Source organism: Nomia melanderi, chromosome 1 (assembly GCF_051020985.1).
Source record: "Nomia melanderi isolate GNS246 chromosome 1, iyNomMela1, whole genome shotgun sequence".
NCBI classification, from domain to species: domain Eukaryota; kingdom Metazoa; phylum Arthropoda; class Insecta; order Hymenoptera; family Halictidae; genus Nomia; species Nomia melanderi.
The window spans coordinates 24,383,090-24,401,029 of NC_134999.1; the positions used below are offsets into that span (position 1 = coordinate 24,383,090).

The 17,940-nt window shown below is 39.3% G+C and overlaps 1 long non-coding RNA gene across 1 annotated transcript in view; it reads right to left on the reverse strand.

Annotated features, from left to right (window-relative positions):
- Positions 1 to 2,243: 2,243 nt before the first annotated feature.
- The window catches only part of LOC116428938 (uncharacterized), a 333,442-nt gene continuing 317,745 nt past the window's right edge, over positions 2,244 to 17,940 (reverse strand). Inside the window, exons 5-6 of the long non-coding RNA XR_012998187.1 lie at positions 3,530 to 3,607; positions 2,244 to 3,424 (exon numbers count right to left, since the gene is read on the reverse strand). This is a non-coding gene — a long non-coding RNA (uncharacterized LOC116428938). The remainder of the gene's footprint in view (positions 3,425 to 3,529; positions 3,608 to 17,940) is intronic.

The following is a 17,940-nucleotide window of genomic DNA, read 5'->3' on the forward strand; positions in this document are numbered from 1 at the left end:
TAATAATGATAAATAATATTAGTGGAAATTCTTGAGACGTGAGACAATGAATGATTGCTTATAACTTATATTTTACGATCTCGTCAGTCCCTAATTCACGTTATTATGGGAAATAAGTGGAGATTTTCAAATTTCAAATGATTTACGACTATAAACCACATAATTCTTAAGTTTGACGGTAAACAATAAATAATTAGATAAATTATTGTCCCATAAATTTTGTTTTTTGAATTTTTAGATGAAATTTCGTATTTCAAGTAACGAGTATCCATATTATCTTAAAAAAATAGTGAAAAAATCTGATATGCTCAATATACTATATACAGCAAGTTGCAAAATTTTGTTATTTCAAATTTTATAAATAATTTCTCTCAACAGTACAATCGTAGACCATTTTGTAAATGTCAAAACTAAACGAAGCATATTTATATATTATATATATTATTATTATTATATATTACATATTATATTCATATATTATATATTATTATTATTATTATTATTATTACATAAGTATATTTATATATTTTCTCTGGAAACAACTGATTCAATTTATTAATTCTGCATACTAACTCAAATTTCTCCCAATAATTAGATACATTATTTATCAACAAATAAATCGTCCAACAATTCAGAGTGATCTATTAACAGATCACTGGGACTTAATGGGTTAAGCGTCGACACGGAATTAAGAATTGTACGAGTCCCTCTTTCACCGTCTCCTCTATCAATCCACGTCATTATTTTTGCCACAGCCATAATTGCACTGATTTCGCAAGCTCGAAGAGCAGCGTCTTACGCAAGGTAAGTAGCGGCGGCGAAACTGAACGGCGAACTTTCGTACATTGTGCGATTTAGAGCGCGCGAACTTCCGGTTAATTCGACGTATTTACTTCGAACACGATCCATGAATATTAACAAGTTTTTCGCGTAATCCGGCACGCGTGTCAACGTAATGAAATATTTACGCGCGGAGGAATTTTCTTCGATCTCTAGTTGCCAACTAATTACGAGCATAATGAACTTGTTACGCGAGTTCGTTGCGTATGTCTGGAGATGTTCGATTGAACTGGAAATTAACCCTTTGAACTCCGTAGGTTGCAATATTGCACCAGTTATAATAATATTTTAATGAATCTTGAAGAAACTACCCTGAAATTATTCGATTTTCCGCAAATAAAAAATCGAAGAAATGTTGCATTTCTAATTTTCGCTAGGAATACTATAAAAATTAGTTGCAATTACTGATAGATTACAAAATAACCTGGAGTGCTAAGGGTTAATAATTCTGAATCAAATAGAATCATTTTGTATAGAATATAAATTAAAACAGGAGAATATAAACAAACATTGTGGGATTTTTTGATGCATAGAATTTGCATCTGAAAAATGTCCCATAAGTATTTCGTTTGAAAAACTGTGCTAAGGGTTAAGTACTCGACTATGAAACTTGAAGCTGCGAAAATTGGTAGTTTTGTAGATTTTCGGGAGTAATGTGATGGAAATTTGGATGATTGCATTCAAACTAGTCTAGATGGATTAGATCTTTTGCTTATTTCGTAGAGTTTGTAAATTTCTGATTTAAATTAACCCTTTGCACTCGAAGCTTTTTCTTTTTTTTTTTTAAGTGGATGGAATTTTAATGGAGAACGCATGTTAATGTATAAATAAATGATACAAGCACGAAAAGAGAAGTCATAGATGTATTTTACTGCCTTTTATCGATTGTCAATATTATAATGCATTTAATGAGAAAATTTTACAGTTTGTAATGACAAATTTTAAAATGCTGTACAATGGAGTCCTTGAGTGTAAAGGGTTAATATCTAAAATTGAGGTATGTAACAGAGGAATAGGATTATTTCAATAATGAGTAATTGTAAGGTTGTAGTAGAATATATTTAAAGAAATTAGGTTATCTTTAATTGCAGAGACTTCTTGGTTAGTAGATCTTTCATTTATTCCGTAAATTTTGAGAATCTTCTGCGATTTAAATTAATATCTCCTAAAATTGAAGTAATAGAGAAATAATGAGTAATTCTAAGGTTACAGTAGAATATATCTAAAGAATTTAGATTATTTTTAGTTCCTGAGACTTCTTGATTAGTAGATCTTTCACTTATTCCGTAAATTTTGAGAATCTTCTGTGACTTAAATTAATATCTCCTAAAACTACATAGTATTTCAAGAACCCTAGAATCGAAGCTAATCTAAATTCTTAAAACATTCTACTATAACCTTCTTTAAATATATATTCTTTAAATTTCGCTTCGAGTTTCACAAAATATCGTTTCTATCTCACTCATCAAATATTAAAATATTTCCAGTGAAAAATTTCGGAGTACAAAGAGGTAATTGGGACGAGAAGGATGCTCGGGGTATTTTCTGGTAATGTCTGTGTTAACAATTGTTAATTGTTTAGCGTGATAATCTCTACGATACCAGTATCTTAATTAGATTAAGGCTTTGATTGCCGTTAATCCAAAAACAGGGATTCCCACATTTCAACGGACGTTCTAACCGAAAATTTCGCAGCCGATTTAGCAAGTTGTCGAGAGATCTCATTCCGCATCTAACCTTCGGCTGCGCGCAGCGGGGACACGCTCGTGCACGCGTGCGTATCGATCGTCCGAGCGATGCAATTCCCGGCGTGAATAAATTTCCCCCGATATTATCCGTAGGAGCATAAAAGTCTTTCTTAAACGTACTGCGCTAGCCAAATCGACTGTACAATATCCATGCCCGCGTTATTGCTTATGCGTCTCGGTGCTCGCGCGGCCGCGACCGGCATGCAGCTCGCGAAGTCGCTACGAAACAAATTTACCGAGAGGGTTAGAAGTAACGCGCGACGCTTTAAATCAGGCTGAGCTCTCTCGTCTTAACGAGTGGCCGAATCTTGCCAGAAGAAAAAAGGGATCGATACGAGAGAGATGAAATCCCGGCTAAAGACGGGCTAAGAAATCGGCGAGAAACCGATGCAACGGTTCCACGAGGAAAGTCGGTTTCGTGACCGGGGACTCGAGTTCGTGACTCATTCGTGACTGGGATTGCGATCTGACCTCGTCTGAGTTAATCATTGCATTAAACTTCGAACGCCAGCTGAAAAAGGGCGAAGAAACCGGTAGCCAGAAATTATCGCGGGAAATTTCGACGATTAGCGCGGTAATAAAGGAAATTAGTTTTCGGATTTTGGCGAATTGCGACTGGTTCGGATGGTGACTCGTGATGGTGGAGTTTTCTGATTGGAAGAAGGGTTTCTTCGGTTTTCTGCGTGTTGTTAAGGTAATGGAGTTAATGGGATTGTATAATTTACGATTCTTCAGGTTATCTGCGAATATCATCAATATTTCATCAGTTAATCAAACATCATACACTACAAAGTATCAAGCCTCCAAACAATCGATCAATCAATTAATCACGATCCCTAAAACAAACCAGAAATGAACACAATAATCAATCGCAAATCTCACTCGAGCGACCAGTCAAAACATTTCCCACTAACAGGAAAGAGACAATGTTCAGCACTTACCTGTCTAGGTAATTTCCGGTGCATTCAAGAATTAACGTAGCTAACGCATGTCCAAGCGGCAATCCTCGTCCGTCGTGTCTGCGAATAAAACACGAATGAAAGTGGCAGTGGGAACGACGGCGATTTGGGGAAAAGTAGCGACGTTCGAAGAAATGAGGAAAGATGGAGGACACGTTGGAAAAGAGGACGGGAATGCGAGAGTTTCGGGTTCGTGGCCGTTGTCCAAAGTCGACTATACGGCCGACATTAATTTGCGGCTGCATTAAATGCATCCCGTGTCGACGTTGCGCCGATTATTTGCAAACTGTCGCTTGTGTCTCGAAGATTATAGCCTTTCGCTGCTCGGCTCTTTCGAGTGAGTTAGTGGATCAGTTTGTATCTCCGAGTTTAAACATTTCTGATGACTGTTAGGCTGCGAGCTGTCTTATTAGAATACGCTTCAATGGAACAGTCGGGTCTGTGAGAGAAAATACGAGGTTGAATGAACGTTTTTCGGTTAGAAATCATTAGATGCTTCGGTTACTTTAGAATGAGTACAGTTTTGTAGGGATGATCGAGAAATCTAGGGAAATTGATTTGTATAATGTAGCGAGAATGGTGAATTGTTATTAGGTTTTTAAAGGATTTTAATTTTGAATGAATGATTGTGAATAGAAGATTGTTTTGTTTAGGTTCGTGATTGTAAGAGTTTTTACGTTTTGCGAGAATGGTGAATTGTCGGTAGTTTTCTTTCAAAGGACTCGAATAAAACAATTTGAATTCTAACGCTGCCAGTAATTACAGCAAACTACAAAAGGTACGAATCACTTGTCCACAGCGGTTCACTGTCGATTCATAGCGCGCGATGAGTCAGTGTAGATTTCCCTCCAGCGAGTCGGCTGTAGGGGTGGCCGCGGTGTGGGGTATCGGGTATGCGACAGAAAACTTTGGTAAACATCTCGCGAGACGTGATTTTCAAGGTTCGTTAGTTCCGTCATAGAGGCGAGGCGTGGGCGGGCGGGCCGAGAGCGAAGAATGCTCCAAAAGAAACTGAGACAGGCCAGAAGAAGCCGGGACAAGACAACGAGGGAGCGAGACGGTTTTGCTCGGCTCGAAAGAGTAGATTTGCCCGGTCGGCTGCGAGGGGAAGAGGAGAAAGACGGGGCTGGACGCCGCCGAGAGAGCGAGAGAGACGCGGACAAAGAGGAATAGGCGGAATGAGTTCATCTCCGTTAATGCAACGAGCTAAGTTAACTCGCACATCCTTCTTAACGTACATAACCTCGCGATTATGCGAGCCACGCTGCGTCTGCCGAGCGGCGAGTGCGCGAGTAATCGCTTCCAGCGATGCGCGATTGTCGAAACGACGGCGTAAATGTCGGCGTCATCAGCCGCTGAAGCTCCGGAATTTCGAAAGTCGGCCGCCCGTAACAATGGCCGACGCGCGGACGGGATCGCGCGCTGCGGTTCACGCTTAATCCCTTAACGCACAATTTCTTTGAGAAAAACCGGCCAGAAAAAATCAATTTTTATATACTGCGCTTTTGTTCCATGGAAAAGGCTATATTTTATTCTTGAATAAATAAGTGTTATAGCTTACAATCCCATGTAAATGATAAATATCGATAAAACGATTTTTTTTCTTTGCTTTCGCATTGTTATTTTCACAGTTTGGCCTGTTTAGCACGCTCGAATTAACTCGAGCGTGCAAGTTAAGGGGTTAATCTGGTAGGATAGCTATTTGTTAAGTAATTGTTTTTGATGAGTATACAGGTAAACATGTGATTCTTTTGTAATTCTTTTCATTCACAGCTAAATTATATCGAGTGCTGATCTCTTGTTGTTCGAATAACTAAATCGTTTGTGATTTAGTCTTTTAGTATTTACGCTCCTTGTTAAGAGTATTATCAATATTCCAACAGAAACTAATGAATGTTCGTAACGAAAAATATTGTTGAGTACAAAGGGTTAACGTTACAACTGCAATTCGAGCCTACAGAGTTCAAAGGGTTAACCCTCTGTGGACGAAGATTCTTTGAAATATACAAGACCTTCAGCGGATAAAGCTGAATTATCTATCAAATGTTTAATTAATACTGAAACTCTCACAATTACAAAACTTTAATCTTGAATAAACGATTATAAATATAAAAGTGTTTCATTTAAGTTTTATTTTACTACTTTTGTGGTAATTGTAACAGTTTTGACGTTTTGCGAGAAGAATGATGAATTGCCACTAGTTTCTTTTCAAAGGACTTTGATCTTGGATAAATGATTATAAATATAATATAAGATAACAATCTTATATTTATAATCATTTATTCAAGATTAAAATCCTTTGAAAGAAAACTAGCGACAATTCACCTGAATTGAGATACGAGTCACTCCAATATTCTAAGAAATTCAGTTCGATTGTCTATTTATCCTTATCAGTTCAATTATCACTATTATTTCTGTATAATCTGAATTTACTTTTTGGCATCCGCAATTAATTCAAAGTCGTAATCCTAATACATTGTAAAAAGCAAATATCGGTACGTGTACTTTTGCTTCTCGTAGCAGTGGAAATAATTTCAATGTCCAAGTGAAATAGGACATCCTGTGTAATATGCGACATGATAAAAGCACAAGCACGTTGCTTAACATAAAACTCTAATGAAAACTAGCATAGCGTGATACGGCTTAAGCGTTGCGAAAAAGTTCCCCCGTCAAAGTATCTTATTGAAGTTCGCAATTACAGAAACTCTCGGTGAACGTAATAATGGACGATATTACATTAGTTCCCTGAAAATTTTATCTAGAAATTAAGTGCTAATTGAGTGTTGGCTTATAGGAGCTCTAATATTCAATTAGCGATTGTGAAGCAAGTAGTACTATGAAACAAGATATTAATAATTACCGGCTAATATTAATGATAATTGCGTGTTCCGGTCAATGCGATCAATAACAGAAATAATTGAATTTCCAGATAAACATTAATAATTACCAAAAGCGTGATGAATTTAATAGAAACGTGTTTTATAATATTACTTTATTATTTATTATATGTCCAGTGACACGTAATTCTAATAAATATTGAAATTCTCCGACTCTTTACTTTTAATTAATTCCTCCTTCGAATTTTTCATTGTTCTTTAACAAATATGTACATAAATAACATTTCTCCGTTCTTAGCAAGCATAGAATCGATCGAAAATTATTCTTGACAGTTCTGAATTATTAACAATCACGTAATTCTTACAAATTCCTCGCTTTAACCTTTCCATTCATTTCCTAATACTAACCAGTTATTAATATAAACACACACAAAGTTCTTATTTCCAACACTGAAACTGAACATATAAATCAATATGTTTCAAACTCTATGGAAACTTCAACAGTGAGACTTCAATTCTCTTTTTAATCGTTGTAGAAAGAAATCTGGTAGCTTTTGTGTTAACGATACCGATTCAAGAGATCCTTCTTGCTTGAACACCGGCTCGCGGAGAGAATTAAGCAGTGTTTTATTAAGTTCCCACGGAAAGCTCGTACGTATTTTATTAACTTTCCCGAGTGCATTAATTTTAATTACTACACTAGAGTGTTGAATGTAACGAATGACGCGGTGTCGTTTGTCTTCATCACGGTCCTCGCGTTCTTCCGGCCGCGTCGCCCGGAACCGCGGATTTCTCGAACGCTTTTTAATCTCGCGTTTCGCGCGGGAATTATGGGACTCTTTGTGTTCCGCTGTAACGATACGTTCACTAAGACTACACGAAAGTCGTAAATTGTTTCGGAAACCGGCGCGGCAGCTTTTTACCGTCGAGACGTTAAATCATTCGACGGTGTTTCACGTCGTGGAGGTTGCGAGCGATCCAGTTATAAGTCAATCGGGATTTCGCTGGAGGTGATCGATTAATCGCGGTACACTTTACACGAGGACCGATGGGATGGCGCATCAACGTCAATGAACTAAGCAATCTTCGGCTATTTATTACGAGAACCAGTAATGATGTTCGCCGGTGAGCTTGCATCCAATAATTATGGCCGAGCTCTCGGCGCGTTGAATCCGTGCAACACTGTTTCTCTTTAACTTTGTCCTCGTTTAACATTTCAATGTTTTAAATCATCTACGGAAGATTCTCGAATCTTATGGGACGGAATATTTACGTTGGAATTCCTTCTTTCCTTCGGAAAGCCAAGCGAAGTCGATTTTATCGTCGGAAATCCAATTCGGCTGATTTTTAGCGAAGTTCTCTGCGTTGCGACGCTTTTACAGTGAACCTTGGATTGTCAGAGTTTTCTGTGAAATTTATGCTAATTTCGGGAAATTAATAGATGTACATTCAAAAGCTTTTGAAACTTAGACAACTAGATCAATGTCTAAGTACTTTTGTAGTACACAAGTTGCTGAACGGAGAGTAACTTTTATAAACAAAATTTATAATTGCAGTAAAGTTCCACGATATTTCTACCTTCTCGACACCCGAATGAACTGCTTAACGATAGAACTACCATTCCTAAATTCGTCTTTAACGATTATTGAGCAAATAATAGATCCTTCTCTGAGCAGTTTCGAAAGAAATTGTCTGGCAACACGCAAACTAAATTTTGAGTGATCGAAGTCTGGATAGACAGACTCCTGGGGTTTCTATAGAACAATTTTGGAAAGCCGACTCGACTGCTGGGCACTTCCAGCGTTGAATTCTCCTTCCATTCGAATCCGTTTAATCAAACCTGTTGAATTATTACTAATGCTAAGCCAGCAAAAGCAAAAATGGCCAACAATCGTATATCTTCAGTCTAAACGAAGGCAATAGGAAGGCAGCCAGACGTGTCTGGATTTTGTCAGGCGAAGTCAAGAGACTTTTCTCCAGGCAACGCCGTAAACCGTCTGGCAAAGAAAAGCGGACGCCAACTTACTTTTGGGAGTTCGATTCATTCGCGTTTGCGAACTCGAAAGAGCTAGACGTGTTTTTCGAAGGTGCAATAAAGTCACGCTGTAAAATATATACCGTTTCATTATTTCATCAGCCGTTCCCAATAAAACCAACGCTCGTAGCATCGCACTCGCGTTCGAGTAACAAGAAAAATGACAAAGATTCAAATTCCCCGGAAGACTGTCCGCCACATCACAGCGATCGAAGGCAATTTGTCCCTCGAGCAAAATACTGCGATAATAACCATCAGAAGTTTCTTTTAGTGTCCATCGATTCGGCATTCCTATATAAATGGCGGATAAAACGCAAACCGATTCTAAGAATACGGCTAGTAATCAGGGAGGAGGGCGGAGGGTCGCCGCTAGTTTAGCGTCACGATTAGTCAGCCCCTGCCAGACACCCCGGTGTCTTTCCTCCTACGTTGCATGTACGTACACACAGGCTCGACTCGCTCTTTCTTTCGTGAGTCACTGACGGAAATTACGATCGATCGAACAAGAACGGAACAAACGAAGTAAGGTCGCGCGTCCCGTTCGTTCCAGCGGGAATCCTCCTCGCGTCAGTCTTATCGTAAACGCGTTTAGGACCCCGATGACACTGGATGACGGAACGTCTTTGTCGAAATTTATTCCCGCCACGTGTCCTCCCGCCGCTGATCTTGTTAACTCCAACGAGGATAGTGTCGATAGTCTTTTGTATACGTGAACGGAGGGAAAATTCCAACGAAATCCCGCGCAGACGCGACTCCGGAAGAAACACTGGTGAAATTAAACCGCGCAACTTCACATTATTCGAACTGTCTATTAAGATTTCACCGGAAAATCAAGAATCAAGAATCACTCGCAGGGTTCATAAATGTTTCGTCGATATCGTTCCCTTCAGGCGTCCCGGAGGCCAATATCGGCGAATCTGATGAATTTTGGAAGTCCCGGCTCGGGGACAGAGACAACAGCCCGATCTTTCATCAATTTTCGTCGGAATCAGGCTAAAGTCTTTCATGTTTTATCCAACAAACATCCGGAATGAACGTTGTCCTACGGGAATCTCCGCGGCAGGAGAATGATGAACATTCTTCTGAATTTCACGTCTGCGCGACTCGCGTCCTGCCCGTTTAAATCTTTTCCTCCCCGGAACGATGATAAAGCGAAGGGGCGGTTACTGAATATTTACACGAAAGTCTGTCGCATCGATCGAAACAAGCCTCTCCCCTCGCCGAGGGTTAAATCGCTCGAATTAATTATAGTTAGGCCGAATTATCGCCGACGTTTCCCCGACTTCGCTCTGTTGTTTCATTATTTCCGTCGTGTCTGAATCTATTATTTTACTATTCCTATTACACGCGTCGTTCGACGATTAGGATAACAATACTCGATGCAACGACAACATTACGAGAACGAGATTTATTCCCCATGTTCCTCCACTCATCGCCAAGCTAAACATCACGTTCCTTCTTCGATTTAGCCGACCTTGTCATCCTTATCATCTCCCCTTCTTCTTCTTCTTCTTCTTCTTCTTCTTCTTCTTCTTGTTCTGCTTCGTCTTCTTCCGCTCGTCCCCGTTCGATGACAGGAGTAATTACATTTTTATGTTGTTCCGACGCGAGGCCGTACGTGACTGCAGCAAGATCAATTTGTCTCGAAGCCCAGCGTGTTCGCAATGGTAAATGTTATTTACCAGGAACAACCTCTGGATGAAGAGGAGCAAGTATGGAAGATGATGAAAACAATTGTACGGTGCAACGCTTGCAACTATCCGTTTACTATAAATGCCATGGACAAATGTTTACAAGTTTCTGGAACGCGACGAGATTTAAAACTCAAAGGAATTCTCGAAATTCTCTCGAAATCGATGACAGTCAGTCTTCACCCTTTGCAATTTGTAATTTTTTATGTCGTTAGGAAATGTGAAAATATTTCTAGTGGAAAAATTGCCTGATTATAAACATTCAGAACGAATAAAGTTTAACGTTCACGCGACAACGGGAGACGAATGTGATCGAAACATTACAGGCTGAATGATTTGTCATTTTTATAACTGTTCATTTGAAACTAGCCTTTTATTCCAGATAATAACGAAGGTTAAAAGATCTACATAATAGAAGAGAAATTGAACAGATAGCAGAACTATGAAAAAAGCTCGAAGAGAGACGAGAAACGATTAAACCTCTAATGCAAATTCCCGTGACATATCTGTTTAAACAAGCATTACGAGGAACGCATAAAAAGCTTATCAAAATTCACACAGATCTAATAACCACCTCCCGCTGAATAACGTTTAAAAGCAGACTATCGCGTTTCAGTCGGGATATCCATGAAAATTAGTATTTTATTGCACGGAGAGGCTGTAAAATTGTTATTATTATCATTCCCACACTTCATTCAATCGCACGGCAGTCCTCTCGCGCGTCAAGTTAACATGCAATCGGGTAATAGACGTAGAACGCGTTATTATAACGAAACTAACGTTCAATTTCCGACTTTCGTTCGATTAACCTCTTGCCCTATGATTTCTTTCTCAACTCTGACTGACGCAACTTTGTCGTCAATAATTTATTGGAAAAAGAGACGAATTGTAGGCATAACTGATCGCAGCAGATTAATATTCATTTTATAATAAATAAATAAAATAAGTATCTATTTTCGCTAAATTCTATCCCTTTGCGGACGGATGTCATTTCGAGATGAAACGTTCAGATTTCGAAGACTCGTGGAAAAATCATCTAATTAGTCGAACAGCAAGAGATCACGTGGTTGTCTTTCTTTCTATTAATTAAGCAATCGATTGGGGCGATCGAGTGTCACGAAGCCTTCGTGCCACAGGTCGAAAATTCCTTCGAAAAATCATTCCCTCTCGCTTTTCACCGATGAATCGCAGTGTTTGCGAGTAAAACAAAGCGAAAGTAACGTTTACAGCTTACAAATACAATACAGTGGCATGCGGATATTCAACGGGGGAGAGGGAAGCGATAAATAATCGGATTCTCGAGGTATTCGAGCTAATATCGCGAATCTAGCGCGACAGTATGGCGTACGAAATAAAATATGGCGGCTGATAGTTTTTCCATCGCTGTTGTGCCCCCGTATACAGCTGTTCTTTTATGCAGAAAAATGTCTCATCGGTAAACGCATCTGGATACGCGCCAGCCGTGTGCACGTGTGTAATGTTATTCCGCATTGATTTCTCGCTATCCAGCCGTCGTTTAGGAAAATCTTTTTGCGGCCAGGACGCCGCCGCCATTACTTCGCGTACGCGGACTTCGATAGAGTCGATCTTTCGCGTAACGACCAGAAATTAACCCCTTGAACATTTTAACCCTTTGCAGGAAGATTCTTCGAGAATATTGTACATTCTCCCTCTGAGAAGCTAAATTATACGTGAAAATTTCAAATACTGCGAACTAAGGTGACTGCAGATCGTTGTTTCGTTACTTAGTGAACTAAATTACTCGTTTGTAACTTAATTTATTGGGAAGAGACGAATTATAGGCGTCTATGCTTATGTTTGCTAAGTGTAATAATTGATTGCAGATCAATCTTCATTTCGAATTCGAACGAATCGCATTGATAAATGATATTATTTATGGTTAATAATACTACAAATTAATATATCATATGAATTATAACTCTCCAGAGGCGCCTCTAAGTCACCAAATGATTTGACACAGCGAAACTGTAAACTTTGATATTTAATATTAAACTTTTTAAATGCATCAGTGTACGAAATATCGAAAGAAAATAGTTGATGTGAGATTTCTGAATTCAATCTAAGAAAATGTCGTCTGTATCTCATTAGAAAATATTGAATTCCGGTGAAAAACTTGTGGAGTGCAAAGAGTTAAAAATCGAACGGGTAAACGATCTAGGAAGAGGCTAGATGACGATTCCGAGGACACGTGACCTGAAGCTCGGGCTTTGATCGGCGCTAGATTGCTTCTTGTTCCAGTGTGTATTCAAAGACGAGCCATGACCAGTCTCAACGTTGATTCTTTCGATCCGGTCCCGACGGGGCAGGATACACGTCGACGTCTAGCCGTCTGTTTGCACGTCGCAGCTAGCAACCTCCGAAATGGTCGCGCACCTTTATTCATGCGCATAATTTCTTGCAGACAGGTTGCTGCAGGGGCTGCACGGAATTTAATACAAATCGAAAGAAGGATTGCCGGCCTACGTCTCTCCGTTCCTCGCGATAAGACCGGTTTTGGCGTTACTCCAGTCCTACGGATCCATCTTATCTTCTTCTTCGCGACATTGACGAGACTCGCGATACATCGACGAGCGGCGTCGATCTTCTAATTAAATGCACCGTGATTTCGATATACTTCGAAGCGTCTCCAAAGAAATATAGACACAAGAAATTAAGAGAACATAAACAGAGACACTAGAATTCTTAGAAAATTTAATCAGTCGTAGCAATTATTCCCCGAATGTCCGGGATTACAAAGAAAATATTCCACTGCAGCTGAGGTGAAGTTAGGTGCGAGTGTTTAGCTGTGGACACATATTGCGGCGTCTACGTATACCAAGGTGAGCCAGAATGCTGGTCACAGATACAGGAGCAAACCGTTCTACCTGACCTATTAGATCTATTAGACCTTTGCCAAGCTAGACGCCAGGAAGGTTACACAATTAGGAAATGGCTAACGTCCAGAACCAGGTTCTACTAGCCACCTACGCCACCTTTCACATTGTGTTTCCCTTGTACCTCGGTCTGCGCGATCTTTCTTCGTGGATGCATCACGGAATTTTTCCTGGAAATATTACTCCAGCTCGTAAGTAACAGTCTGGTCGTTTAACACTATTCCTACCTCGACCAGTCGAATGACTGTTCTTTAGCACAACTTGTATTTTTTAATATAAAATGAAGATAATAGCCAATTTGACAGTATACAAATATAAAGTATACAATTTACGTTTTACTCGTTTTCACCGCATTTTTTACAAATAGGTTTGTGGATTGTATTTCCCACACACGTACTTTTTACATTTCAGACAAATTTTCTTAGTCTTATTGTTTGTGCGATATCTTATTTGGCACGGTTTCCGTTCGCGTGAACCCGTACTTGTATTTGCGACGGGTATTGCTTGATTTTCTTTGCCTAACTCTAGTTCTTTTCGATATTCAATGGCAAGTTCTTCTGCCGATTGAAAGAAAAATTTCTGCCTCGAAATTTCTTCTCCCGTGGATTCTTTCTATAAAATCCATGCGTTTACCCCGGCTAAATCTAGGATATTGAAAAACACCTGTAAAGGTCATCTCCGACATTTAGATTTGACTGATTTTACCGAGGCCGATAGGTGAGCGAGAACTGTAAAACACTTGGAAGTACCGTAAAGCAATCCCCGAAAGGCACTTTTTGGCTAAAATCATGCCACAACTGCATTACCTTTCGTTTGTAACGACTTTATAGCTTTGGAATCGAGTCTTCGAGAGAATACTATTACAAAAAGATACAAATCGTTCAGGTCAAATGACCGGTCGTGATAGCTAAGACTACAAATTTTCCTCAGAAAATAGACAATAAAAAGGAGTGAATATTGAAGAATGTTTTATACATGTATTTTAGGAAAAGTGAAGTACAAAGGCGATCAGATACATTATTTATTAACAAATGAATTGTCTAGAACAATTTAGAGTGAGTGATCTATTAATAGATCACTGAGACTTAATGGGTCAACACTAGAACTCCTCGATTTTTCTTTTGGGATTGCTGAAAACGTACGAATATCTCTGAGGAATTACTGAAAAGTTGATTAAGTGATACCTAAGCTGAAATTTCAAGCAATTTAGATCTCAATAAACCCACGTTCCTAGTTTTGGCAATGAATTTTTCAAAGGTCAACTTAAGTACTCGATAGATTCAGTGTTCACTGAGAAATTCCTAAAGAAATTAATTAAGTATAAAGGCGATTCAATTACGTTGTCTATAGGAAATTCTAATAGAAATTTTAACACTAGGTTTACGAGCATTTATTATACAGTTTATTCTATTGTTCCTGGGGAAGTTGATATTCGTTCATTTAGATCTTGGAAATTGTAGATGTAGAAATAGACAATCAGGATTCACATTCGTGTAATTAGACCAACGAAAACCGATTGAAACATTTACCAAATAATGTTTATAAAATTCAATCTAAAACCTAGTGTTAAAAACAGTCATTCGACTGGTCGCGTTAGGAATAGTTAAAACACACCTAAATTATAACTCCGTAAACAGCGTGAGCGACTCGCCTCGGGGAATATAAATCCAAAGTAAACCGTTTCCGTAGAAACAAGGTTATTACGTAACCATCGGTTTTCGAGCAGAGGTTCCCCCGGCAGCATTGTGTTCCGTACAGAGGTGAGGCTATCGAGGGAAGTGAAAAACCAGGAGAGTCACGGAGGGTTGGAAAAATTTTCAACGGTGTAAAGTAGGAATAGGAAAAGAGCGATTCGATCTTCACCCTCGGAACCATTTCATTCTAGGGGAATCTTCCGAACCGGGAAACAAGCGAAACGCCGCGCCGGTCGAATGAAGAGAACGAATGAGAAGGACGGAAGCCGGAGGCCAGACGAGGAGGGAACGAGAGGATAAAAACCCCCTCGAGGTTCGACTCAGCATCCCACGATATCTACATCTATTTTTGGCCACGGTCAGCTGTAGTTGCACGGCATTAGCATAATGAAGACAGTTCGTCTCTTCTCGTTCTCTTGGGTAACGCGTGTCCGTCTCTATCGCCTGCTACGCCGCATAAACACGCACCCACACACGCGAGCCGGCTCTCTCTAGCGACCTATCTGTCCATCTGTTCCCTCTTTGACCGCGTAATCTTTATACGGTTAAATGCGCACGGTTAGAAACGTTGGAAACGCGAAAAATTTAAATGGACACTGAGGAAACCTCGCGCTGTTTTCCCAGTTATTTACGGTGAAACTACCCGGTAGATAAATGACTTTGTAGAATTCCTTTGTGCAAACGGAGAGCGCGTCTATTGGAGTTTGATTTGCAGTTTTATGGGAGGACTATGTTGATAATGAATTAATTGATTGGATGGCGATGGATCAGCGCATAGTTCTCTTTTTTCCATTGTTTAACAAAACTATCGAGCTGTTAAATCGACTTTATAAAATTCCTCTATAGAAACTTGGAAAAATCCATCAAGTCTTCGATCACTAATGACTTTTCGTGCTACTAAACCAATTTCTCCTGAAACTCCTCAAAGAATCATCCATTATTCGATCAACGATTGCAAAAGAATTCAGAAACAACTCATTTTGAACCATCTAGTAGCTCTAATATCGATTAAAATTCAATTCACGAGGCTCCAAAATTACAAAACGGAGTTCATCGACAACCAACAATAGTGAATTTCGAAATATGAAGGCAATGACGCGTCCATATGATTATAATTGCATGCTAAGCTCACATCTACGAAGCAGGACGAAGCAGAATTCGATGAATCGAACTTGAAAAATACATCCATCGAGACTTCGATCACTAATAACTTACATTACTCGATCAACAATTATAAAAGAATTCAAAAATAAATCATTTTAACCCATCCAGTATTTCTAATATCAGTTAAAATCAAATTCACAAGCCTCCAAAATGACAAAATGGCGTCTATCGACAACCAACAACAGTGAATTTCGAAATATGAAGGCAATGACGCGTTCATAGGATAATAATTGCATGCTAAGCTCGCATCGGCGAGGCAGGACGAGGCAGAATTCGACGAATCGAGACAGGCGCTGGCGAAAAACTCGGCGAGCAAGGGGTCGAGTGGCCGGAGAAAGGGAAGAGCGTCGGCAGAGAAGAAGAGAGATGACAAAGCAAGAAGGGAGCCGGTGCAAAAGAGCGTCGGGGTTGGCGCGGGAGGGGGGAAAACCTGCTCCAAGACGGCGTCGTACTAACAATACAATAAGATAACAAGCCACGGGGAGGGCCCGGCCGTGCTAACCTGACTTTCGTGGATAACTCAGCGTGCTCCTCGAGCCCGTAAATACGCTCCACACACGATATTTTGCCCCCCGCGAGCAGCCTAATCTTCACGAGAGAACACGACGGACTCATAATCCTCTCGCGGTGATAAAATTGCCCGTTATTCCGCGCGCGATCGCGCCATCGGCGTCTCCCGGGACGAGCATTCGTCGTGGAAACGGTAATCCTGAATTAAGCTGAACCAGAGTCCTCCCTTAACGTCGATAACTTATGTATTGTTGCGAGTTTCGAGTCGATTGTCTTGTACAATGCGCTGCGATAAATAGAGCACTCAGTTTCGAGATATTTTAACCCTTAGCACTCCATGTTTTATAATCTAGCAACTAATTTTTATAATATTCGTAGTGGAAATGAGAAATGCTAATTTTTTAGATCCTTTATTTTCCTTGGTACAAAATTTGAATGTGTAAAATCTAATAATTTTAGGGTAGTTTCTTTGATTCGTTAAAACATTTGATATTACAACTGGTGCAATATTGGAGCCCACAGAGTTCAAAGTTAACACTAGAACTGCTGGAAAATTACCCACTGGTTCTTCCTGCAGTTTTTAGATAACATGTATCTCTAGGAAATTATTGGAGAGACGCGCTCTTTGAGCTTTGCACAATTGGGTAATAAATTATTAAGGATAAAGTAGTTGTACCAACCATAGTTAACAAACAAATCACATGGCAAGGAGTTAAACAAATGCAGAAGAGTTTAACAATGTTCTTCCGTTATTTCCATTCAGTTGAAACACTTTGTAGTCAAGATATCGAAGGAAATCTCTTGATTCATGGTCTGTTTTACCAAAAATCACGTAGAAAATTCTTCTATCAAGCAAGAATTTTTATGAGTCTTGTTGTTACCTGAAATCTACTGAAAAGCAGTTTCTAGGCTAGCATTTTTCGCGAAGGATCCGTCGCTATTCCAGTACTGTCCGAAATATTTCGATGACGTAACTTCGGACGAGTGTGGATTACGATTCTAGATATTCCATTTCATTCGTTGACCTGTGAGCGTTCTCGTCCGTGTAGCACGCAGCTTCCTATTAGCCGGATCGAAATATAATAGCGTTATTTTCATTAATACCACTCGTGGATAAATAATATCGACGCAACGTTATACAACCGCTGGTTGTCCGAATCGATTAGATCTGGTAACAGAAAGTAGAGAAATCGGTAGAGCAACGTTCATCCTTTCTTTCAATTTCTTTTCAAATGGAAATGCAGATATTGTAGAATATATCGTGTAACTTTTATTTAATAACGTGCAAAATATGTATCTTTAGTGTGTGTTATATTTACTTGATTGATTTGATAAGTGAAGGTAATTAATACCATTAACTTCACCTTTGTAGATTTATTAGAAACAGATACTGTAGAATATATTATGATAGCCAACTTTTATTTAATAATGTGTAAAATATATATCTTTAGTGTGTGTTATATTTACTTGATTGATTTGATAAGTGAAGGTAATTAATACCATTAACTTCACCTTTGTAGATTTATTAGAATATCTGTTATTGTACGTTGCTTTCTTAAGAAGTTTTA